The sequence below is a fragment of the Haemaphysalis longicornis genome, unplaced genomic scaffold (genome assembly GCF_048455015.1).
Source record: "Haemaphysalis longicornis isolate Haplotype H1 unplaced genomic scaffold, Haemaphysalis longicornis Haplotype H1 scaffold_1, whole genome shotgun sequence".
NCBI classification, from domain to species: domain Eukaryota; kingdom Metazoa; phylum Arthropoda; class Arachnida; order Ixodida; family Ixodidae; genus Haemaphysalis; species Haemaphysalis longicornis.
In genome coordinates, this window is record NW_027526203.1 from 256,685,824 (window position 1) to 256,709,520 (window position 23,697).

Here is a 23,697-nt window from a genome sequence, read left to right on the forward strand (position 1 = left end):
TTAAGCATTGAATTGTTCATTTATCTAATAAAAATTTTTAAAAAATAAAAAAATGTATTAGAATAGTAAGTCAAGACAACAGCGTTTTAATGCTGTTTTATATGAAAACAACAGTTTGGCCACAATGGTCGTTATTTATGCGCTAAAAACTGGCAACTCTGCCAAGGTGGGTGAGCTAAAAAAAAAAAAAAATCTTCCACATGTGTCGTGTGGTGTAGTGAATAAGGCATGGGCTAATTTCTTTTGCTCAAGGCTGATGTAATGTGGCCGTTGTATAACGTTGCCACGTAGCTTAAAACTACAGCTGTGAATGAAAAAAAAAAAGGTAGCTAACTCGCAGTGTTCTAGTGCGAAACACTGCAGCCACGAATTTGTTGCAAAACAGAAGCAGTGCATAGCCTGTGCATAGCCACCGAGCCCGGCCTACGCCCGTGTGAAGCTGTTCGTATGGTTGATCGCAGAAGAAAATTGCCTGGATCCATGCCGTGGTTGTACACCATCCCCACGGCGTGTTCTACGCAATCCCTGAGTAATGTTTGAATGTTCCCTAGTGAACTACCATATATCCCCTAGCAGGAGGCACTGCCCCTAGTGACACCAGCGCAGTTGCTCCGTTGCTCTCTTCTAGGCACAACAACAAACCGTGCGGAGAAAACGTAGGCATGTGTGCGTGAGGCAGGAAGAGACAGTAAGTGGTTTTCTCAGCGGCAGCCGTTCACAACGAAGGCCACCTCTGCCACATTTTTGTGCGATAGTACTGATATCGTGTGGTTTCATTACGGGGAAAACATCACAAAAGAGGATGATGATTACTGGAAGATTTAAGACACAAGTACGCCCGAGTGCCCAAAAGGCACCAAACAGAGGTTGCTAGCGTGATCTTTCTCGTGAAGTAACCGGTTTATGCATGATTGTTCAGTTTGGAGCCGAGTCGTCGCATAACACACAACAGATAGTTGCCGAGCCATCGTAACTGGAGGAGGCGGCATAGAGTTGTGAACTGAAGCGCGCCGTTCCGCGGGACCGAGGGCTCGCTGTCTGTCTTTGTGTTTTCTGTTATTTCTCAAACATAGTCACTAGGAGAATGACCGAAAAATTGGTGATTCAAGCGAATTATACGCCCAATAATTTGAAGCGCGCAGACATAGAAGTCTCGTCAAAAAGGACCGTAATTGCAGAAGTCACGGCCAAAGAAGAAAACGGCGGGAGCCCGAAATCCGACCGAATATTTGCCCCCAGCCCGCAATAACTTAATCACCCCCCCCCCCCCTCCCCCCATTTTGCAAAAAAAAAAAAAAAAAGTAGGAGGGAGGGTTATTACAGACCCGGGACCCGACTGCGCCTGCTCGGGCGGGCACGGCAAGGAAAACGAATGCAGTCTGTTCCCGATCAACACCGTACGAACGGAATAACAGACGGAGCGTACGGAGTGTCAGGTCTTTAAAGACAGTGAGATAAATCAGATAAAAATACGCGTGTTTACGAAAAACCGCGTCCTTTTTTTTTTTTTTTTTTTTCTAGACCGAGTGATGTAATGATGTGAGTTCTTGAACTTTCTTGCAGCCACTAACTTCCTAAGGCGTGAATTCATCTCATCTCAAATAAAAGGAATAAGGTGGAGTTGTGCCAGACATGGGGTGTTTAAGTAACAAACAGATTAATAGCCACCTTGGGAGGGATGGGACGTGAAAACAATGATTTGGTGGAGGATTACGGTAAAAAAACCCTGGTACAAGGGATGGCGTATTATGCAGAATAGGAGGTACTTCTAATAATAATAATAATAATCTTTATTTGCGGAAAACTTGGCCCTGGGTGGCACGCAAGGCTAGACACAGAAAGGCTGAGTCCCGTACGCTAGTGTGTCTGCTAGCCTGCCACCCAGGGCAGGTGATGCCGAAGCAAATGTCTCGCACACACACACACGCAACACAACAATGGCACGGGTGGGATAACCGGGTTGTGGTGTGCATGGGCAGCACTAGTGGGACCAGTGGCGCGAGATGGCATGCGCAAGGAGTGTGGACTCAGACCTGTCTTTAGGAAGTGGAGTCCGGAGAGTCAGGGGTGCGGAAAGGAAACTCTCAATGCCGGATATGAGCACCGAGTGTCGGTGACGGATGGTACGGGCGCATAGCAGCTCTGGCTGCCCAGTCCGCTTGCTCAGCCGGACAGAGGATGAGAGGCAGCTGGTGTCACCGAGGGAGCCATCAAGCACCCTGCAGAGTAGGCGGACTGGAGATACGTCATGTCGTTGTTTGAGGGTGTGCCACTTGAGGGTTTTCAGGCGATCCTCATAGCCAGGCAGGGGTTTGCGGCGACCGAGGGTGCGAGCAAAGAGGGTACGCGTTGCGCGGCGCTGAATACCCTCAAGTTTGTCGATGATCTGGCTTTGGTGTGGGGACCACACAGAGGCGCAATACTCAAGCCGCAGCAGCACAAGGGCTGTGTACAGGGCCCTAAAAACCTCAGGGCCGCAAGGACTGGAGATGCGGGACACAAATCCCAGAATGCGGCGGGCCTTGGACACTGTGCTGCTGATATGAGCAGAAAAGTCCATAGAGGGACTGAACGTTACACCCAGAATGGGAAGGGTCAGGGCGGTCTTCAAGGGGACGTCTCCGAGGAAGTATTCTGGGCATGCAGCAGCTTTTGTATGGCTGATGTGCATAGCAGCGCTCTTCTCGCTGCTGATGTGGAGTAAGTTCGTGCAGGCCCAGTTGTGCACCGCCTGGAGGTGTTGTTGTAGGTTGGCAGATGATGCTCGATATGAGACTGGCATCAGGATCGTGGTGTCGTCAGCGTACTGCACCAGCAAGTTACGAGCATGAACCGGCATGTCATTGACGTAGATAAGGATGTGGGTCCCAGCACAGACCCCTGGGGGACCCCTGAGGGCACTGGAAAATCAAGAGATGCGCTTCCATGGAAGAGTACACGGGAGGAACGGCCAGTGAGGAAGCGACTCAGCCACAGAAGCAGGGGGCCCCGAATACCCAATTGGGAAACTTTCTGCAGGAGCACAGTGTGGTCTAATGCGTCGAAAGCATTGGAAAAATCGAGCTGAATGATGTCAGTAAGAACACAGCTGTCAAGGTTGGCACTTGCGAAGTGGGCAACAGAGGCCAGAGCAGTTTCGCAGCTGCGGTTAGGCCGAAATCCCTGCTGAGAGGAAGAGAGCAAGTTGTTTTCTTCTAAATAGTGCAGGATGTGCCTTTTTATGACCCGTTCCATTGTATGGCACAGAATAGATGTAACTGAAATGGGCCTGTAGCTTGAGAATTCGTTGGGAGACTTGCCCTTGTGTACTGGTGTGACGGCTGCTTTTTTCCAGCAGGGTGGTACGTAGGAGTGGTCGAGGAAAGACCGGAAGATTCGAAGCAGGGAGAAGGATACGTGGCGGTAGAGCTCTTTGATGAAGACGGGAGCAAAGTGGTCGGGTCCAATGCTGTAGGATGCCTTGATGAGGTGAACAGCGTCGTCAAGGTCAGAAGGTGAAAGAGTAATGTGAAGGGAGGAGTTCGGAATGGGGGAAGAGGCTTCGATTTTGTATATGAGGCTTTCTGTTTCGTAGACAGGTGATCTGGAGCTGAAACTTGCAGAGAACTGCGATGCGAACTTGTTAGCAATGGTTCTGTGGGTAGGGCCTTCATCTTTCACATTGCCATCAACAAGTTGATGGCAATGAAATTTTTCTTATCATGGGCAGTGGGGGCGACCACTTGAGGGATCTTGCTCAGGTCTGTAGTACTCGTGAGCATCCTTGCATTCAGCCTCATAAATCAAACCGAGGACCTCGTGCATGTCAGCACTTCTCTGTAGCTGCTGTGGCACCATGATTGTCAAGTTTAAATGTCTTAAGTGTCAGTGCCCCCTTATGTCAATAACTGCCATTGAGCTAGTTTGTGTAAATTAAATTAATGGACATGTGCATTCGTGCTGTGTTAGACATACCCTTTAAATTAGTACTGCTGCCCCATGTAAGCTATTGGCTAATGGGATGAAATAAGTTTGCTGATTGAAGCCGGATGCTGCTTTTCATGGTTAATTTTTTATATTTCATAATATATTGTGCTGGTCTGCCTTAAACAAATTTTTGGAGTTGTTACGTGATGGTCGAAATATCTTTCTCTACAGTCGTCTGGACGAAGAAAAAATGCATCCATGAACCAGCACATCGCATTGTGTCCTGGTGCCTCCAAATAAAGTAGTAAGAACTATGCATATGAACCAAAGCGAATACAATCAGAAGTGCATTGCACTGAGAAGGAATGGCTTAAGTGTCAGGACAGGAGGATACTGCAGGTACTACCTCCCAGCAGACTTTGCTTTTCATGGTGAAACCCTTAAAAGCTTTGCTTCCCTCACCCTGTTTGCACCCTCCCCTTTCAGGTGTGCTGCCAAGAATAGATTCTCACTTAGAGGGGCAACATTTTGTTTGTGCTTGTGTTGTAGTATTCCAATAACAAAGGGGAGGTAATCCACTAAGCGGGAATAGCTGTGCTTTGCAAAGCGTACATGGTTTAACAACCTTAACTAAGTGCATAGACTGAAGCCATCAGAGCTAAAATACAGAAAAAATGCACTGTTTAAAAAAATATAGGTGAATTGGAACTGCGTGACAAGGCTGTCCTCTAAAAACAGCCCTGAAAATTCAGTCCTGTGTTTTTGTTTTTGTGCTGTGAGCATCTTGGCACACACTTTAATGCATGGTGCCTTGACTATTAAATATTATACATCTTCCTGCTAACCATAACAAAAATCATTGAATGTAAAGTTTATAATTCTCCAGGAAGAGCATGATTTAAGTTAATTCTGAAGTGATGGGCATATCTGATTTCTTCATTCATGCCTTCTGATAGTATCAGCTATTTTATGCTGTTAAAAATTAATGTCACACGAGCTTAGAAACTTCATTTGTTAGCTTATAAATGAGGTAAGATTACAGCACTGTTTTTATTTATCGCTTTAGACTAGCTGATCATGTGCCCTAAAAGATGTGGGCTCCATAACTGACATTGGTTGTTTCAAAATGGGCCGTGGAAGGAATTTTTTAATTGAAATGAAAATGGAATTGCTCGTATGCACAGTATTAGACTGTGGTAAAGGACTCCTACAGCAATGAACTAGTTCTAAGCTTTCTGCTAATGTGCACCTGATAGCCTTAGCACGAATTAACTGCATTTGATCTATGCTATCATAAATACTTTGGTTAGCCAATGCATTGGGATCACTGATTTGATTTACTTTGTATACATTTCAGCTAGCTACAGGCACTGTTTTACAAGAAAACAAGTTTCACTGGAATAATCGCCGGTTCTTCTTGCTTTATTGTGGCTTCGGCAGCTTTGACTTCGAAGTGAGGTGACCAAGGCCTGCAGAGTCAAGGTGCCAGGAGCGCAGAGAGTTGCGGATGGCTGAGACCACCTCTCCGGAATGACATTCTGCCAAGGGCTGGAACCTGAACCGTTTTGCCGCTAGCCCCCTGAAAAAAGACAAGTGGGCGTAAGTTTACCATTAGTATTGTTTATGCAAGGCCTTTTTGATTATCAGTTTCAGGCTTGCTATGGACTTCCTGGTGCTGCTTAGGCTTATACCAAAGTGTTAAATCCAAGAGGGCGAGTAAAAAACAAATACTTAATTGAAACACTGCTATCACCATTGGTTCGGTCCTTTTGGAGCAGTTTAATTGCAGAACGAACCAAATTCATGTTAAAGGGGCCCTGAAAGGCATTTTGAGCACACTAAATGAAGTAGCGCAATCGTTAGATTGGGTCGTCAAGGTCATCTGGGCCAAGTATTACTCTTTTACGCGCAGCGGAAAGCTCACACTTTTGTTGCAAAGTTTGTCGCTTTTTTCTCACCCTTTCCTTCGTGTTTTTGGACGCCGCCATCTTCACATGTCTACATCATCGATTCCCAGATGTTCGTCATGAGCTAGACATCCTGCTATTGGGCGGCTTTTTCACGCACTTCCGGCAAAGAGATGAGTCGTCTGCTCAGCGTCGACTCGCCGGCTGATCTGCCAGCGTAGTTCCGGAGTGCTTGGACATTTCACGACAAACGAAACAAGTGTAAACAAACGCTTAACCGTTCGTATTGAATGCAACACGGCCATAACACGACATGGATATTCTCTTACCGGAGTACGTTCCATAAAGAAAGCGTTGAAGCCCCGTGGCACTTCTTTCGTGCAATCGCAGAGAACGCCCTGAGCCGAATGCCCGGGTTTGACGGATGCATTTTTTTCCACTTCAAAACAATCCAGAGATGCGTTTCGAACGAACACAACGTCACAACATGCGTTGCAAGTCTGAACCGCGATTGACAGACGATGGATTGCCTCCTCCTGCCCGTCGTAAATTCGGCACTCACCTCGCGCGCGGTTTGCGGGGACGAACAGCAAGTCACTTAACTCTGGCGCGCAAGCCGAGATGGCTTTTAGCCACGCACACTGCACATACCCCATGCGAGGTTGAGTCGTACGTCGCTCGAGAAAGATAATCCAGAACATGGGAAGCACTATCCACCCGCAGAAGCACAACGTCGCATTTCATCGCGAAACAAAGGCGTCCACAACACACACACCATCGCCTCCTGTAATGCCAAACGCATCTCACACTTCCTAATGAGAGTGAGTGGTACGTCTGCAGTGCCCACATGTCGCGAGGTGGGGCCCCGAGCTGAACCGGGATCACGCAACCGTAACTGACCTCTGGGGCGGTTTGTGCCTTGTTGCCAAGGCAACCGATGTTTGAGATCGTCAAAGAAAGGCGCTCGCTCCAGTGCTAGAAAGCTCAGAGCCGCGCCGGAGCATGTTTTGCCAATGTTGCCGCTCTCCACCACGCGTCGCCCCAAGCTGAACTGGTCACATGATTGAAGCGTTTTGTGCACGGGTTCTGCATCGGTTTAAAATGTCTTTTTCACGTGGCGCCGGCAGGAATTACCACCACCGCAAAATAAGACCCGGCACCAGCGGGGCCACATCTGATACGGCGCTTTTTGGATAAACAGTGCGCGGTGCATGAAAGGTACCGAGCGCAAGATCCTCCCCAGCGGCTGGGAGTTCGCCGCCGAATAAAAGTCACGTGCTGCTCTGCAGCAACGCACACCGCGAAAGGGCAAGGCCAGGCCACCGCACACATGCGGCCAGATTTTTCGTTCGCTTATCCATCCTTGAGCGGAGTGCGGAATTCATGGTGTCAACAAAACTTGCCCGTAGCAGACGGCAGTCGGAGGAGCGTAATGCGGAAGTACGTCACCGCTGACTAGCGCAGCATCATGGGAGGGAGTGCTCGCGTGCCGTCAACAGTTGAAAAGAGGAGGAAACGCGAGCCGACGATAATGCGCGGTTTTTGATTTACGATTTCTCAGCTAATACTCATCGCTTTAACAAAATTCTTGCGGGAGGAGATTGCTAATACATTGTCTTATTTGGTTACATGTACATCCATGCGTCGGCGGAAGGTATTTCAGGACCCCTTTAAAGGAGCCATGAAGAGAAAACACAAGTTTGGTTCTTTCAAAAGATTGCCTCGTTAGAATCATACTGACACCACTATTAACGTAAACTTAGCTATAAGCTACATAATTAGGAAAAAAGGGAATGGCCATGTGACCCACGAGCTCATTTCCCGCAACAGAACCTATGATGTCACATGTGACAGCTCTGAGATTGGCGGAGGGCGGCAAAAGCAAACGCAAATTATGCAGAATTTATAAGCTTTCCGAACATGGAGTTTGCGCTTAAATTTAGGGCACATTCTTTTTATATGCAGTAAGAATGGTGGGACAAACAGTGGCAGTTACAAAAGCACATGTAAACATAGAAGTACCGATGCGTGCTGCTGTTGGTACTGCGTGTACTATGGTTCGTTTAGATGCACAGCACTGTGGAGCTTCGGGGTTTTCACAGACGACGCTGGCCGATTGATGCGAGCGATGGTGTCTTACGTGACTGTATTTGTCAAGCGAGAACTATGTTTCAAGAAACGATTCTTTTCTCCATGAACAGAAACAAGCCAGGTTTAAATACGGTTAAAAAAAAAACGAAAGGCCACGGAAAAAGAAACTGTTGATCCATGCCAAAGGCAGAAAACGGCTTGGTACGGTATGGTGGCGCCATCTAGGTTCACTAACGGCAAACAAGAACTCCCAAACGTGGCCTCCGCGATTTGCTGCCGGAGGCGCGCCGTTGCTCCGGCCGTCCCATTCGGCGCGGAAGCAAGGGGAGCGGTGTAATTTCGCTAACTCCGACACACGCCGTGAGGCGGCGCCGTTAGCCTAAGGTTGAAGCGAGGCTCGTCTGGCCGACGCTGCCTGCGCTATGAGTTGTAAATCAGCCTTCGTTGTCGCCTCTTCGGGATAGAAAACTTGAATATATGGTCTATGTATTTTGACTCGATCTTACAAGTACAAAGTTGTTTAACGTACGTTGTTTAACACCCACGATTGCCTTTGCACGCAGCTTTAGTGGTCGTTTGCTTGAAAGGCGAATGCCGAGAAGGGTTCTGTCATCTCGGGCAGAGTGAATGCCAGCGTGCTGAATTCTTTTTTCGCTGTTATATCATTCTCGCGCGATACCGCTGCGCGAAAATATGCTTTTTTTGCCTTTTAAGTAGGGATGGGCGAATATTCGGTATTGTCGAATATTCGATCGAATAGCTCTCTATTCGTTATTCGCTTCGATCCGAATGCAGCTATTCGATGTTTTCGAATTATTCGATGCTCCCGAATAGGCAGCTAACAGCCAAGCTTTTCGGTCAAGCTTTCCGAGAGTTACCCCAGGCTTGGCTCAAGACCCACCAACACGGACATTTCTATTATCAGTGCCGGCACTGCCGAGTTGCTGCCTTGCCTAGAGGTTCGACGAAGCTCTCGGCCGCCAGCACACTTTAGGTTAAAAAAAAAGGCGGCACTGAAACGACACCGCTCCGAACATAGCGGCACCAAGCCAGCAGACTTGTACAGGCCGCCATTTTGAATAGGCATGCCGCCATTTTGAATAGGCTCGCTCAGCGCGGCAGTATGCCGCACTAAGCGAGCCTATTCAAAATGGCGGCCAGCCACTGGCGCTTTGCTTGGCTACGGCCGAGTATACTAGTGGCTACAATACTTTTTTTAGCGGAGCTTCTAGGCGCCGCTTAATTCTGCGAGTTTCTAGGCGGCGCTTAAACTTGTGCATGAGCAGCCGGCGGAAACTGCTGCACCTAGAGCATGTGGCGCAACAGGCATTTCTTCATGAAAACTTGTGAATACAGCAAAGGAAAGCTGTGTGTGTGATTTTGCAATAAATCTTCAACTGGTAATAGTTTTACACAATGCTGTGCTTACGTGAGTTCTAATTATTAGAAAAAAATGTGTACATTAGTCAGGTCACAAGTTGCTCATTTGTCTTTGTGATTTGCAGTGTGTACTATTCGAACTATTCGATTCGAAATTATTCGACCAAATCACTATTCGCTTCGAATTCGCTTCGAACCTCAAAATCTATATTCGCCCATCCCTACTTTTAAGTTGTTTCGAACGCTCTTGGTATCCGTTGTGTGTGTGTGTGTGTGTGCGTGCGTGTGCGTGCGTGCGTGCGTGCGCGAAAACAGCGTAATACCGATAAGCTCTCGTGTATTGTTTATAGGCAGGCGAGTATACGATAGTCAAATAATCTGTTAGGCTTCCACGGGTAGGAATCAATCATATTTTTGCGTTTTATTTAATGTGCTTAGGGGTTTCAAGTACCTACTGGAATCACGCTACCAAATTATTTGCAGTGAGTGAAAAGTCATCATATTCCGCGATGCCTTTCATATCGCTATCGACTCTACATATGTATTTTTTCGAAAGACTGTTTCTGAATTTCTAGATTTGCTAATTTCTTGTCATGACATATTAAGGGCATTATTTTTTTCGGTGAGCAGTTCAGCTGATCACTAATATCTGTATGCACAACATCGGTTGTAAGTAATTGAATAAACACATCAAGTGGAGAACTATACCAATCGTAACTCGGGTAAAGATTTTTATTACTTTAGACCACGTCCATTTATGGTAGACTGGAAGTCTCTCTTTACGTTTGTATATGCAAGCAGGCATGCCAATAAACGGCACCAGCACGTTTAATCTGCCTATTGCGGAAGAAATACGGATAGCCATTTGGAAAGTATACACTTCAGATGCTGAAGTATACGACGTCTCTGTTAATAGTATCGTGGTAAAAGTTACGCCAAACGTTTCAAGTAGTGTTGCCATGTCATCTACTTTATCTGTCAAAGACCGCACGTTTAAAGGAGAAAAAAGGAAACGACATAGTGGATATTTTCGTGTTTACTAATGGTTGGATTTCGGTTGGTTGAATTCCCATAATTTGGTTCTTGCTCGGAACGCACGGAATATGCGTTCCGTGCGTTCCAAACAACATGTACGATATTTTTAGAAACAAAACCGGAAAACGTGTTGTGTTTTGGAACCATGTGTGACTACAAAAAGATTACTGCTGTGCAATGAATTCACTTATCCATCACCCCGGGCATATTCTACGTCAAAAATTCAAAGCAACAGTAACTATCCTAATGGCACCAGTAACTACTTCTTTCACCTGCATTGGTGTGCGGTAACTTTTTTATTAAACGTCACACACAGGTTGCGCAGGCCGAGTTTTCGTCCTCTGCACCCGCCCGCACCAGAGAAAACGACCTTAGGCTACGCGCGCCGCGGTGCGGCGGAAAACGGCGAAACAGCCTCTTCGGAATTACGCTCTCTCCGGGCGATTGGAACGGCCGGAGCAACGGCGCGCCGCCGGTAGCCGATCGCGGAGGCCATGTCCCAAATCGGCTGCAGAGCTATGGTCCCTAGAAATATCTTTCTAGGGACCATAACAGAGCGGTCGGTTCCTGTGATGTCATTGCAGACCACGAAAACGCCCGATTTAGCGGGAAAATCAAAATTTTAACTTAAATTAATTAATTTCTTTGTGAATAAACCATTGTTTGCATTCAGACAAGGGCTGGGGGCACTATAAAAAAAGAAATCTCTCGAATAACTCAAACTTGTATTTTCTCTTCATGGCTCCTTTAAGGCCACTGTGTGTAGCAACTGTCGATATGCCATAATGATTGTTTGCGTAATTTGGGGAAGGGAATCAGTGTGTCCAGCAATCCAGCAATCAGCGTGTCGAAGGAGCGGCTTGTACAGTTGTAAAATTTCAGGGGTCAGTACGTCTAGGTTTCTAGCTTCTTTTGCGCTCTCTTAATTATGCATACTTGCGCATCTTTAAGAACAGTGATTTGAATGGGAGCAGGGGGGGGGGGGGGGGGGGGGGCTTCTTACCTCCTGATATTCTGGGTATGATGGGTATGATTTTCTCCCCCTCCTTATCTACTTCCCTCAATCCTTGGGAAAATTTTCTGGAGATGCCCATAAGCACATGTGGTCTGCATTTTCAGGGGCTTGTCATACAGCAACTTTATTTTGTGTGAGAGAGAGAAGGCAGTTGAAGGATGCTGGTGAGGTTTGCCCTCACAGAAAGCTTAACATGCTTTACACTGTATGTGATGAAAACCAGGAAAGTCGAAAAATAAACCCAGTTCCACCCAAAAGTGAAATTAGCTGAAGCAACGGAGCTGTAGGTTGTCTTTACGAAGATTGCATTTTTCTTTCTTGTGCGTAACGTTAGTCATCTCAGTGGCTAATTGCCATATAATTTGTTTCCAGATAGTTCCAGTAAAAGCAGTTACAGCCGTTTTGTGTAACCATGCTTGCTCAGTAAAGGGCCATAGAGGGCCATTGGCAGCAATTCTGTAATGTTTTACAACTTCACGATGAACTAAACTAGTTGTGACAAGTAAATGAAACTCAGCATAATGGTAGAGTCGTCGTGGCGGCTAATTGTCATATAATTTGTTACGGGATGCTTTCGATAACACGAGAGTTGGAGCCGTTTTATGTAATCATACTCCCTTTGTAAAGAGCCATGCTTCACATCGCAACAGCTAATGTGGGAAAGCCAGCTTACAAAGACCATGCTTACATTGATCTCCTTAAAGGAGCCATGAAGACAAAATACAAGTTGGGTTTATTAGAAAGACTGCTTAGTCCCGATAACAATGATACCAATATCATCGCAATCTTCGAACAAATAACGGAGATATGAAAGAAAACGTGTGAAGCAGTCGCGACCCCCTAGCCAATTTCCCGCAACTTTTCTATGACGTCACGGAACCTTGTTTGTGGGATTGGCGACCGCCTAACTGACCTGTCGCGGCGACACATGACTGGACGTCTGTAATGGGGCCTCTAGTTCCATTTGACCGCATCACTTGAATGCTAACGTGCAGTTAACGCACTGAAAATTATGTTTTATTGTTGGCCCGTATGACGTCATTCTTGCTCATAACACGTCACTGTGGCGCAAAATTTGAAAGTTTTTAAATACTTCTTGCTTTTTTTTTTTCGTTAAAAAACATCTTTTGGGGCTGTAATGGAGCTAAGTGATATACTGAATCCTAGTTCTTTCAAATTAAACGAAGTTGTATTTTTCTTCATGGCTCCTTTAAAGGGCACAGGGTAAGCCCTATACTTCCCATGCATTTTTGGCCATTTTGAGGTATATTTTTCTTGGAATCCAATAAAGATGTCTACATAATGTATATATCATTTTCTTTCAAAAATTGTGCTCTTTTGACTGCAGCAGAATTAGGAACATCAAACAAAAATTCAATTTTATAGAACTTTTTGTGCGTTAGTACCTAAATTATGGCATTATTTTCCGATTAAAAGTTGCGTAACAAAAAAACGGTTGCGTGCATATTTTCAGTTCTGGTACAGTAGGTGTGACAAGTTATATGGATGACAGGGGAAACAAATCAGCTCATTGTCCTGGAAGACATAGGAAATAGAGGTGCCTATGTAATAAAAAACATTGTTTTGAGATAATTGAGTTGAAAAACAGAGGTGAAAATCAATACCTTTTTTTGCCAAAAACACCACTGGAGCTGTTTATTTAAAAAGCACAAGCTTCGTAATCACCGTCTAAGTCATTTTTTTGCTTTTGAGCCTGTCGTCTGACCTTCTTTGCCTATTTTGTGCACCACCGTACAGTTCTGTTTGCGAAGTATTTTCGCGTGTGGTCAACCTCTTCCAGCCACTTGGTGGTCGTGTTGTGCCCTGGTGTTGACCCAAATGATTTCAAAATGCTAGCTCGTGCATTGCTATCATCATTGAATGAAAGAACAGCATCCAATGTAGCAATCTTGAGAGTGTGAAGCCCAAAAAAGACGTTGTTTCGTGCGCGACTCCGAAGGACTAGTGTGGAAAAAACGTGCAGCAGCGTCTTTGGATTGCCCTCGCTGAAAAATCAGCTATGCAATGGTTGCTAAGCAATTTCTTAATACAGCTGGTTCCAGAACAGCATTTTGATCTGGAACTGGAAGTTTCTTGATAAAAAAAATGACAATAAACACCGAAAACATTCTTAAAGAGGATGTGGTCACTTGCTACTTGCTTAAGGAAGAACTGTTTTTAAGCGAGAAATACGACTTTCTAAAAAAAGTGTGAATATGGAAAACGTGCACAAGGAACTGAACTTTCCTAATTGTGAAGAGAAAAAAAAAGTCATTTTTTTTAAGTTTCACCTTACCGTGTGACCTTAAGTTCAGCTTCACCTTTGAACAAAAATGCATTGCTAGAAAGACACATTCCTAGGGGCAATATAAGCCGTCGTATCAAAATATGAAGTCCGTAGGACCCTTTTTTTTATTGTTTATTTCTGCTGGGCAGACAAATTTGTTCCGCAGGGAGCGTTACACGATACCAGGGCAGACTGGTGTCAAGCCCGGCCTTAGAACAGCTCCAATGTTAAAGACAAACAAAAAATGTGGAATATACCGATTGAAGTTGAGGAGAGTTCTGTTGTTTGCATATCCATAGCACTATGCAACAGTTGCCTTGGTGTAATATAAAAGAAATTAGTAAATGCACACGTGAAAATGTTCTTTCATATCAAGTGGAGTTCTGGTGAAGACAAGTGGCTTGACACGCACGGCACTAATCCAGTAAACACAGCAAACACACCCATGGGGACCTTCACTTTTAGAGGCATAAATGCGAGCTGAGGCCAGCTGGCTCATGGGGACATTCCCAGCTGGTCCCAGCTAGTCCCAGCACACATTTATTGTTGGATTGAAAGAACAGTAACACTGTTTTGTACAGGTGGAGTCAGTGTAAAGGACACACCGAAGAATATTGACCAGCCCCAAACTATAGGGGAAGTTCAGAAAGGCTTCGTAACACAAGCCATTGTTGTGCATGGCCACAGACTGAGTACGTCAGGCAATATGAGATGCAAGGTACGTGGTGTCACGTGAACGGATGGTAAGGTTGTCTAGACCAGCATCCACGCGCGTATTTTAGCTGTTGTATTTTGCATCTTGTTTTGATTTCAGGCCGACTATACGGGAATAGTGTTTTTAAGAGGTCGAAATTTTGAGTGCAGTTGGCCTTTAACATCTGTTTTACTTCATTAACTTTATTTAACGTCTCAGTAAATTTTACTCTTATTTTGAGTTTATTTTCACAAACCACACGTCCTAGGTATGTTTTTTTGATGCTGTCTAAAGGTACGTCGGACGTATGCCGATCCTAGAACCTAAAGATGCGTCAGACGTACGCCGACCCATAAAATCTTACGGTACGTCGGGCGTGCCCGATACCCAGAGGCTAAAGAAAATTACTTCCTACAAGCACCGTAAAACAATGAGCCCCCCCATCGGCGAACACACCTTACCTGGACACACCCTTTTGTGTGGCGGAACTCGAGGCCGCCCTGGCCTCAGTTCAGAAAGCTTCCCCAGGTCCTGACGGCATTAGCTACGTGGTTCTGAGTCATCTTGGTGCTAATGCGAAGTGGTGGCTTTTCTCAGTGTTTAACCATTCTTGGGAAACTGGCCACCTTGAACCAGAGTGGAAGCGCGCTCGCATTGTACCAGTCTTAAAGCCTGGCAAGGTGCCCGCGCACATTGACTCGTATCGGCCAATTGCGCTCCTCAGCTGCATTGGTAAACTGATGGAGAAGATGGAACCGCAGCGCTTGGACTGGGATCTCACTGAGAGAAGTATGTATTCGTCGCAGATGTCAGGCTTCCGCAAGGGTCGGAGCAGCATCGATAACGTGATTGCCCTTGCTGCACATGTTAAGGAGGCAAAGGCTCGACGGCAATTAACCATCACAGTCTTTATTGACATAAAATCGGCTTATGACTGCGTGCTCCATGGAGCTATCTGCACAGCTATGAGGTCCTCAGGTATTTCGGGACGCATGTACGATTAGATCTGGGATTACCTCTCCGGCAGAAGCATCTACATGCGCGTAGCAGATGGTGACACGTCATCGCACAATGTTACCCGCAGTGTCCCCCAGGGCGGCGTCCTAAGCCCAACTCTTTTTAACTTCTCCTTGGTCGGTCTTGAGAGATGTCTGCCGCAATCGGTGAAAATCTCAATGTACGCAGACGATATATGCATTTGGTTCTCAGGCCACAACCGGCGTGTGATTCGAGCGAGACTACACCGTGCTATTAACTCGGTTGCGAAGTTTCTCGCGATTCGCGGCCTTGAGATATCACCCGCAAAGTGCGCCGCAATGGCCTTCACTAAACGGGATGTATCCAAGTGCCATTTAATGGCCGCTGGCATGCCAATACCATATGTCGATCTCCACAAATTCTTTGGTGTCACTTTTGACCGTCATTTGACATGGACACCACACGTTCGCAGCTTAAAAGAGAAGCTGACATCATTTGCGCACATTATTGGTGTGCTGTCCAACAGCGCTGGTGGATGCAGTGTCAGCTCTCTTTTAAGGCTATATGACGCTCTCTGTGAAGGCCTCCTCCGCTACAGCCTCCCAGCACTGACCCCACTCTCCAAAGGGAACTGTAGAGGGCTAGAAGGCCTACAGGCCAAAATACTACGAATGGGGTTCCGAAGACCACATTCACTGTGGGAACCATGACAGAAAGTAGACGTCTTCCGTTTCCTACTCTGCAGGCACTGGAGCTATGTCAAACGCAACTGCGCATTGTAACTAGACAGCGTGGGCATCCACTAGCAGCAGTCTATGTGTCCAGGGCGCAGGAGGTCCTACCTTCACATTTCCAGGCCCCAGCCCCTTTTCTTCACCCACCGTGGATGTTCCCTCCCATGAAAATCACAACCACTGTTCCTGGCTTCAAGCAAAAAGCACCCATACCGGCCCCAGCTTTGAAATGTTTTGCCTTGGAGCTCATTAATACTTACTATAGAGCCCATACGCATGTGTACACAGATGAATCAGTGACGGGTACCTCTTCGGCGATTGGGATTTGGTTTCCCTCGTTGCGAACCCCCATTTGCGTCCCTCTCAGCCACAAGACGTCAACGATAGCTACCGAGCTCGCTGGGCTGCGGGCTGCTTTTCACTACATCTTAAAGCAGCCTCGCACTAAATGGGCTTTCTTCACTGATTCTGCGTCCGCTCTAGTATACTTAGGATCACTACCGAAAGATCAGATGACATGGGAGATACATCATCTGCACCTCCAAGCAACACAACAGCAGCACAGCGGCAAACTGCAATGGCTTCTTACTCATCAGCGAGTCGCCGGAAATGTTGCAGCTCATACTGCAGCCTCATCGGCCCACAGCCTCTCTGTTCCACCGCTGCCCGTTCCGTTTACAAGAAAGGATGCGGCAACCCTTGCATATTAGATTGCCTGGAGAACACAGCGGTGCATTTGGACCGACAAGAATCGTCAGTACACGCCTCTGCAAATCATTGACCCAAAATGCAGCTTCAAGATGCCTCCTGGGCTCAGCAAGTGTGAGGAAGCAGTATTGCACCACCTACGTCTCAACATGGCGTACACACGGCATTTCCTCTGCAAAATTCAGCGGGACACTTCACCACTCTGTCCAACATGCCATGTAACAGAAGACATCAAACATGTCATCTGTATCTGTCCAAACTTCACAGTGCCAAGGCAGACTCTCCTAACATCTTTGTGTATGCCATACCACGCAGGCCTTGAACTAAGGGCAGTTTTGGGCCTTTGGTCAGACCCACGCCAGGCTGTATGGGCTACCAAAGCTCTGTTGGTGTTCTTGCATAGTACTGGCTTGGAACAAGTGCTGTGACCAACTTAACTTCCAAACTCTGTGTATGTGCTTTCCAAACTCTGTAAATGCGCTTGAACACTTGTGCGCATCACCTCGTTCTTTCATTATTTATTTATTTAATTATTTTACTTCACAGACTCTCATGTTTTCGTTCCTTCATATGGTGTAGCATGCTAAGGGATGTGGCTCGGCTAACCTTGCTTTTACCATTAAATGCCTTCTCTCTCTCTCTCCTCGCATGGATTCGTGGCAACGAGGTACCGCCTCAAGGTTCTGAACGAAAGTCGTAGGTTCGAATCTTCCTCTCCTCATTTTTCTTTTTCTTTCTTTCTTTTTTTTCTGTTTTTTTTTTTTTTTAGGAAGGGGGACAACCAACATTGCTACGCATCTTTCCATAATTTTTAGATGAGCTGTTCAAGGTGGCAGTATTGCCCTCTCGCTGCGCGAAAAAAAGGCTCCACCTGTAGCTTGTGACCTGTTTCTGTGTTGCTTTCATTAAGTCGGTGCTTCCTTGACAGACTGAAACAGAAGTTTTTGGTTTTGTCGAAAGTGTGTTGCAGCAGCAAACCCACGACTGTGAGAAATTCCCTCTGGGTGCAGTGTAATAATTTAACTTTCCTTGCTCTGTCGTAACAAGTTTATCATGAGTCTGTGCTAAGATATACTCCCTACAGAATGACTGGCTAGATTCCCGAAATTTAAAGTTTTGTTTTTACTGTGTGGGCTATAACTAAATAATACCAGTTCCCATCGGCCATCGAAAATTGAGTGATTGTTGCAGTGCTTCGTGTAATGAAAGCAGCATGATACATAGCACTGCAGTCCATCTTGTAAAATAATAGAAAAATCTGTAGCAATGTTGGTTGCCTCTTAAAAAAATGGGGGGAGGAGGACTCAAATCTAGGTCTTTCATTCAGAAGCTCGAGGGGATATTGGTACCTCGTCGACACGAATTGACGCAGAATCGCGCTGCTAAAAGGTGCCCAACATGATGAACAATCATGCGACCAATGTCCCATTCAGAATATATTCTACATTAGGCATCCCTGCATTATGGTAATCTCGTCCGTTTTAAATCGCATCAGATCACACGGAAGGCTCTTTCTCCATGGCACCAGATCTACATTTCCAGAGGGAACCTCAAAGATGCTCTGCAGTGCACAGTCATTTTAAGTCAGCAGACAAATGTAAAGGCCCTCTGCATTGTGCAACAGCAAAAATTGGTATATGTGGCTCAGAGTACACCTGTGGGTGCGCCTGACGGGCCTGTACTGGCCAAGCCCACTATACTTTTCTTTAGCCTCTGGGTATCGGGTACGTCCGACTTATGTTTAGATTCAGGGATCAGGGTATGTCCGACGTACTTTTAGACACAGTGTTTTTTTTGGGGGGGGAGGGGGGGGAAGGGGGGGGGGGGCACGTGCCTTGCAGCATAGAGCATGGATCCCTTCAAGCGTATATTGTGGTCCGTTAGATCATGGTCCTCAGCACTACCATATTCGAAAAACTCAATTGATTCGAATAATAAACGTTAGGAAGCACATTTTCCTCTTTAAGATTGCCTATTCTGTGCATAAAAAAGCATTGCTGTTCTACATGAAAAATAACTCGTGCTTTCAGCTTTCAAGGTTGCCTTAGTGACTTTATTAATTTTGCATCACGTGCAAGTTGTGGTCAAGTCAAACTGAATGCAATGAATGGTGTCTATTTTTATCTCCTAGCTGCGGTTGATGTGTGTATGTGGCACAATGAAACGATGTCCTAGGATGCCTTGCTTGTGCACCCTTACAAGAAACAAGAACAGCTGACTTGACAAGCTTATTGTGGTTAGGGTAAAGTTTTCGTGGCAGACTCGTCCAGGTCACCGCATATTCTAAGGAGTTTATGGCCAGTTCGTCAAATGGCGTTTAATCATGGGCCGGTTGGTACTCATAGACCAGTTTACACAAGAACTAAAGTTTTTCGTAGCTGCTTGGAAATACATTTCCAGATGTTTCTTGTAGTATTTAGAAGTGCACATAGCCTTCAAGCAAATACAATGGGCTTGGATAAGGTGCACACAACTCAAAAGAAGGAAGCTAAGCAGGGACATAGCAGCACAAAAAAGAACTGGTTAGAGGGATTAATAACCAGAACCCCACTTCTAATTGCTGCGACCAACTTCTGTTTCGAGGCCCTCGAGAGGGCAGTAAGCTATAGTTTGCTGAAAGCCTTACATGCTTCCTGATTTTTCTCCTTTTAGCTATACATCCCACACTTTTCAGCGATGTTTGCTGATTACAGTGAAAAAAAAAAGTAATGTGATGCAGGCCTTAAAGGCTTTTTCTTTTTTCTCCTACCGGGTAATCAGGAACTGATAAATAGTGCCAATGACTAGTGGCGGTCACGTGTTGTGGGCCTAAAATCGTTTCTGTCTCTTCATCACACAGAGGGATTCTGAATTTGCTAATGCTTTATCAGCCAGGTCTCTGTCTGTGCCACATAAAAGCATGGTGTTTTTTGTGTATGATGGTAATTTTGGTTTACATGGATTTAATAATCACCATGCAGCTTGGGCTATGCATTTGCAGGAAGGACATTCCAACACTTGTTTCCAACTGGGCGGGAGTAATTCCAACATTCCAACACCTGTTTTGGGCGGGAGTAACTATGACTCTCTTGTTAATCCGCGCGGAAGCAGGGATAACAGAATTACCCAATGGCCAGGAGCAGTAACGCGCTCCTGTAATCCAGCATGGGAGGAGGCCGGGGTGTCAAAGTTGCCTATAACTACGTCACTCGACGGTACACACCTGGTGTCTCATCGGTTTATTAAAGGGAAGGTGAAGTGGTTTTATAATTGAAAGAAAAGTTGACTAGCAGCAAGTACACATTGAATAGTTCCCGTGTATGAAATATTTTCGCAATACATGCAATAGAAGCGGCGCAATGAGCAAACAAAAATGGCCCGATGCCCCGCCCCTATCTCGCCGCGCGATGCCGGAATACCGAAGAACGCGGGCGAAAACCGGCTGAAAAACGTCATACCTGGACTTCCGGCCGGATCGGCCGCCTCGGCCATGCTCTTTTCGCCGTGTTTCCTTGTGAATGATACTTGTTGTTGTTGGGGTTGATAGCACTCATTTGTACAATTTTCGTGTTGAAAAAGTATGCACGAACGCCAAATGAGGCATACGTTATCATGCCGTATTCCTAAGCAGAATAATGCCACGCGGTGATGCTTGATAAGATACGGAAGCGACAGCCGAGGTGGCTGTGCTTGATGACAGAGAATATACTACACTACGTTAAATACTTTGTAAACCGCTCCCATGCGTGTTTTTTTTTTTTTTTTTTTTTTGATGCGACGGACGTGAATGTTCACATTAGATTCTAGATTTAGGAAGGATGGGGAATACTGCTGTACTTTGGCCGGGGTTGTTTCGTTCCATTCCAGAAACCAAGTCACATTTGTTCAGGAAATACTTGTTTCGTTAAACGCGTCGGTTTTGTTTCCCAATGGGCTCAGGACAGTGTTCAAAAAAACAATTTTTTGGCGAAACTAAAACAAGGGGCCAATCCTGATAGAAGTTCTGATTTTGATGGAACCCACTAGTCGACGTCACAGTCACTGCTTTGGGGTTCTCTGTTGTGTAAAGCAAATTTAAGCTCCAAGATAATTGAACCAACAGCACGGGAAATATATAAAACAAACTTCCAGTCATGTGCCAAAATTAAACTGCAAGCTAAATTGCCGCAAAGGCAACCGTGCGATCGTTCGCAGTGCTTCCGACAACCCGCGCGACCGAAGGGTGTCCTCCTTTGACGTCATGACGGGCGCAACCAATCAGGGGCGTCAAAAGACGAAAAGCGCGCGTCTTTCAAACGGGGCCGCGCTTTTTGCAAGATAAATGCCACTTGGACTCATGTACCATAAATTTCAATGTGATATTCGGAATCAGCGCGCAAGAAACTATATAACTGTTAATCTAACTCAAATTTTTTGGAAAGCGCTTCAGCTTCCCTTTAAATATGACTGAGACACGGGCCGGAGGCAATTGCACACCTCTGTAACCCATGCGGGGGGCCCAAAGGGTGTTGGTCCACATCGCTGGGGGAGCTGGCATACCCCTGTAACCCTGCTTCTGGGGAGCGCGAGTGTCGAGTTATGGAGGGTGGTAGAAGTGGCCCTCCTGGGTGGCCCCAACCTCCACGAGGTTCCCGCTGGGAAACGGTGGAACTTCTGAAAGGGGGTGAAGCTAGGCAAATAGGGGTCACCCAATGGCTGTGCGGCATTGGACGGCAGTCGCAGGGGTGGAAATCTGAGTACCTGATACTTGAGCAGATCGGGTAATTACCGCGGATCTGCGCACCCCCTGCCGGGAGAGGCGGGCGGTTTTGCTTTCCGTCTTTCCGTCACACCTTGAGAGGAGACTAGTTGGACCTCTGCGAGTGGGTTGGTGGGTTGGCTTCGGCACCCCCCCTGCGATCCATGGGTGAACCTTGCAAGTCGGTCTGAGGCCCTGTGGACCAATCACCCCGTGGGACCCTGTCACCCCAAGGACCGATCACCCGCAGGGCCCCGGTTGGCAGGCCTTCTTGTTCAAGCCCGTGTGACTGATGGGTTAGCAGAGTGTAGCCTGCAGGTGGGACTTTGGGATGCCCGGAGGGAATCTATCACCTCTCCGGGCGGTCCGTTGCCCTGTGTCTCCCCCTTCGGGGATGTCTCTCTTGGTTGCCCTCGGGCCGGTGGACGATGTGTAGACTGCCCGTTCTCAATGACGAAACGTGCCTCGGACCGCTGAGGCGGATCACCACACTCTTGGTTTAGTAATTGACACATTCCAGCAAAGGGAGGGTCAATGGGGTTGAACTGTGTGTGTGTGTGTGTGCATATACATACATACATACACGCACACGCACGCACACACATTTGGTCACCTTGCATTTTAATTTTATGCCAGGACAATTACTGGTTGCCATGCTGCATATCTAAATCACCAAATTACACATTTTCAGGGACCGGAGCCTAGGGTGTGGATGCTGAGGACAAGTGCAAGCCATTCTTCCACCTCTCCCTTGCCTGCTGATACGCGACGACATCATCGAAGCAGAGTGAAGAAATTGTTGTGAGCCAAGGAAGCAATGAGGAGGAAATATTTTAATGCAGTTTTAATAAATGACGTAGAAGAAGCTCCGGCTGCCTTGTGCCAGTTGTTGGTCCTACCTGGTTGCGCAGTCAAGTGCAGTTGGGAGAAACGTCCCTCCCGCAGCAGATGACTGTAGAACAGGGAGTGCCGGAGATCAGCTGTAACTGAGGCGAGAATGGCCGGACTGGTACCAACTGGGACCAGCTGTGGCCATTCCCACCTATCCCACTTGCAGCTAGTCCCAACTGGGTCAAGTTTCAACTGGTCCCAACTGGGATTTACTGCAGCTTGGACCAGCTGCAACTGGTCCCAACTGGGATTCACTGCAACTGGGACCAGTTGCAATTGGTCCCTACTGGGTATTGTTCCATAACCCAGTTGAACTGGGACCATTTGGATTCCCAGTTGAACATTTTCACTAGGGCGGCAAATAAACCCTCAGAAAATCTGAATTGACAGCACTGAGCACGTAAAAAAATGAGTTAACAGCCTTTGTAGAGGGAACAGGGGCTCCAGTCCATCAGGAGAAAAAGCAAGGGTGGAATAATTGTTTTGTGCAATATCATATGCAAAGTCGAAAAAAGTGGCAGGCGCGCACGGCCCTAAAACTCGCCCTACTCTTCCGAGACCGCTCGTAATATCTGTTGCGGTGTACTTGTCTACTAGTTGATAAACACTGGGTCACGTAGAAGTTTCCCGAAAATTAGGGGGGGAGGGGGGGGGGGGGTGCACGACGCACTCTAAAAGAAGTTCCTGTGCTGTACCGTGCAACCCTTCAGCTGCTTTTGTTATGGTTATAAATGTTTAAAACCGATCGGAACAACGTGATGGAATACTACAACTGCCTGTGTACGACGTTCGTGCATGGCGTTGCCACAACACAACCAAGCTCGACATTGGCACGGCCGAGTGGCCAATTAAGCAATATTGAACTGATTTGAACTGAAGTAGAACTGACATTGGTTCTAACGCATCTACGTGCTCGCTACAAATACTACAACTGCCTGTGTACGACGTTCGTGCATGGCATCGCCACAACACAACCAAGCTCGCCATTGGCACGGCCGAGTGGCCAATTAAGCAATATTGAACTGAAGTAGAACTGACATTGGTTCTAACGCATCTACGTGCTCGCTACAATAAATTTTGAGGCGATTCGGTCACATAATTTAGACTCCCATATGTACCAAGACATGTCGCCGCCAACGTGTGGTGACGGGGTCGTTCTGTTTTCGTGTGATCTTTCGGCATTGAGTGGAAGCGCAAGAGACCTGCCCCATTCCTTCCATCAGCTTTTTCAGCAGTGAGCGGAGTGGAGGATTCATTAGCAAAAAAAGAAAAAAAAAAGGCACCAATGAAACGCAGAAAGTCAGACAACCCCGCCTCAGAGTGATGCTGCGGCGCAGAATATCGCAGTAGCAGA

The 23,697-nt window shown here is 46.6% G+C and overlaps 1 long non-coding RNA gene across 6 annotated transcripts; it reads left to right on the forward strand.

Moving 5' to 3' along the window:
* The first annotated feature begins 173 nt into the window (after nucleotides 1-173).
* LOC144144641 (uncharacterized) lies at nucleotides 174-22,318 on the forward strand. 6 transcript variants are annotated; one of them, XR_013317300.1, is made up of 5 exons: nucleotides 174-688; nucleotides 3,335-3,486; nucleotides 4,138-4,210; nucleotides 5,347-5,505; nucleotides 22,144-22,318. It is a non-coding gene; the product is annotated as an uncharacterized LOC144144641 (long non-coding RNA). The 6 variants fall into 6 exon arrangements; XR_013317296.1 differs by having other exon boundaries at nucleotides 3,335-3,468; XR_013317298.1 differs by having other exon boundaries at nucleotides 3,338-3,468.
* Nucleotides 22,319-23,697: the final 1,379 nt, after the last annotated feature.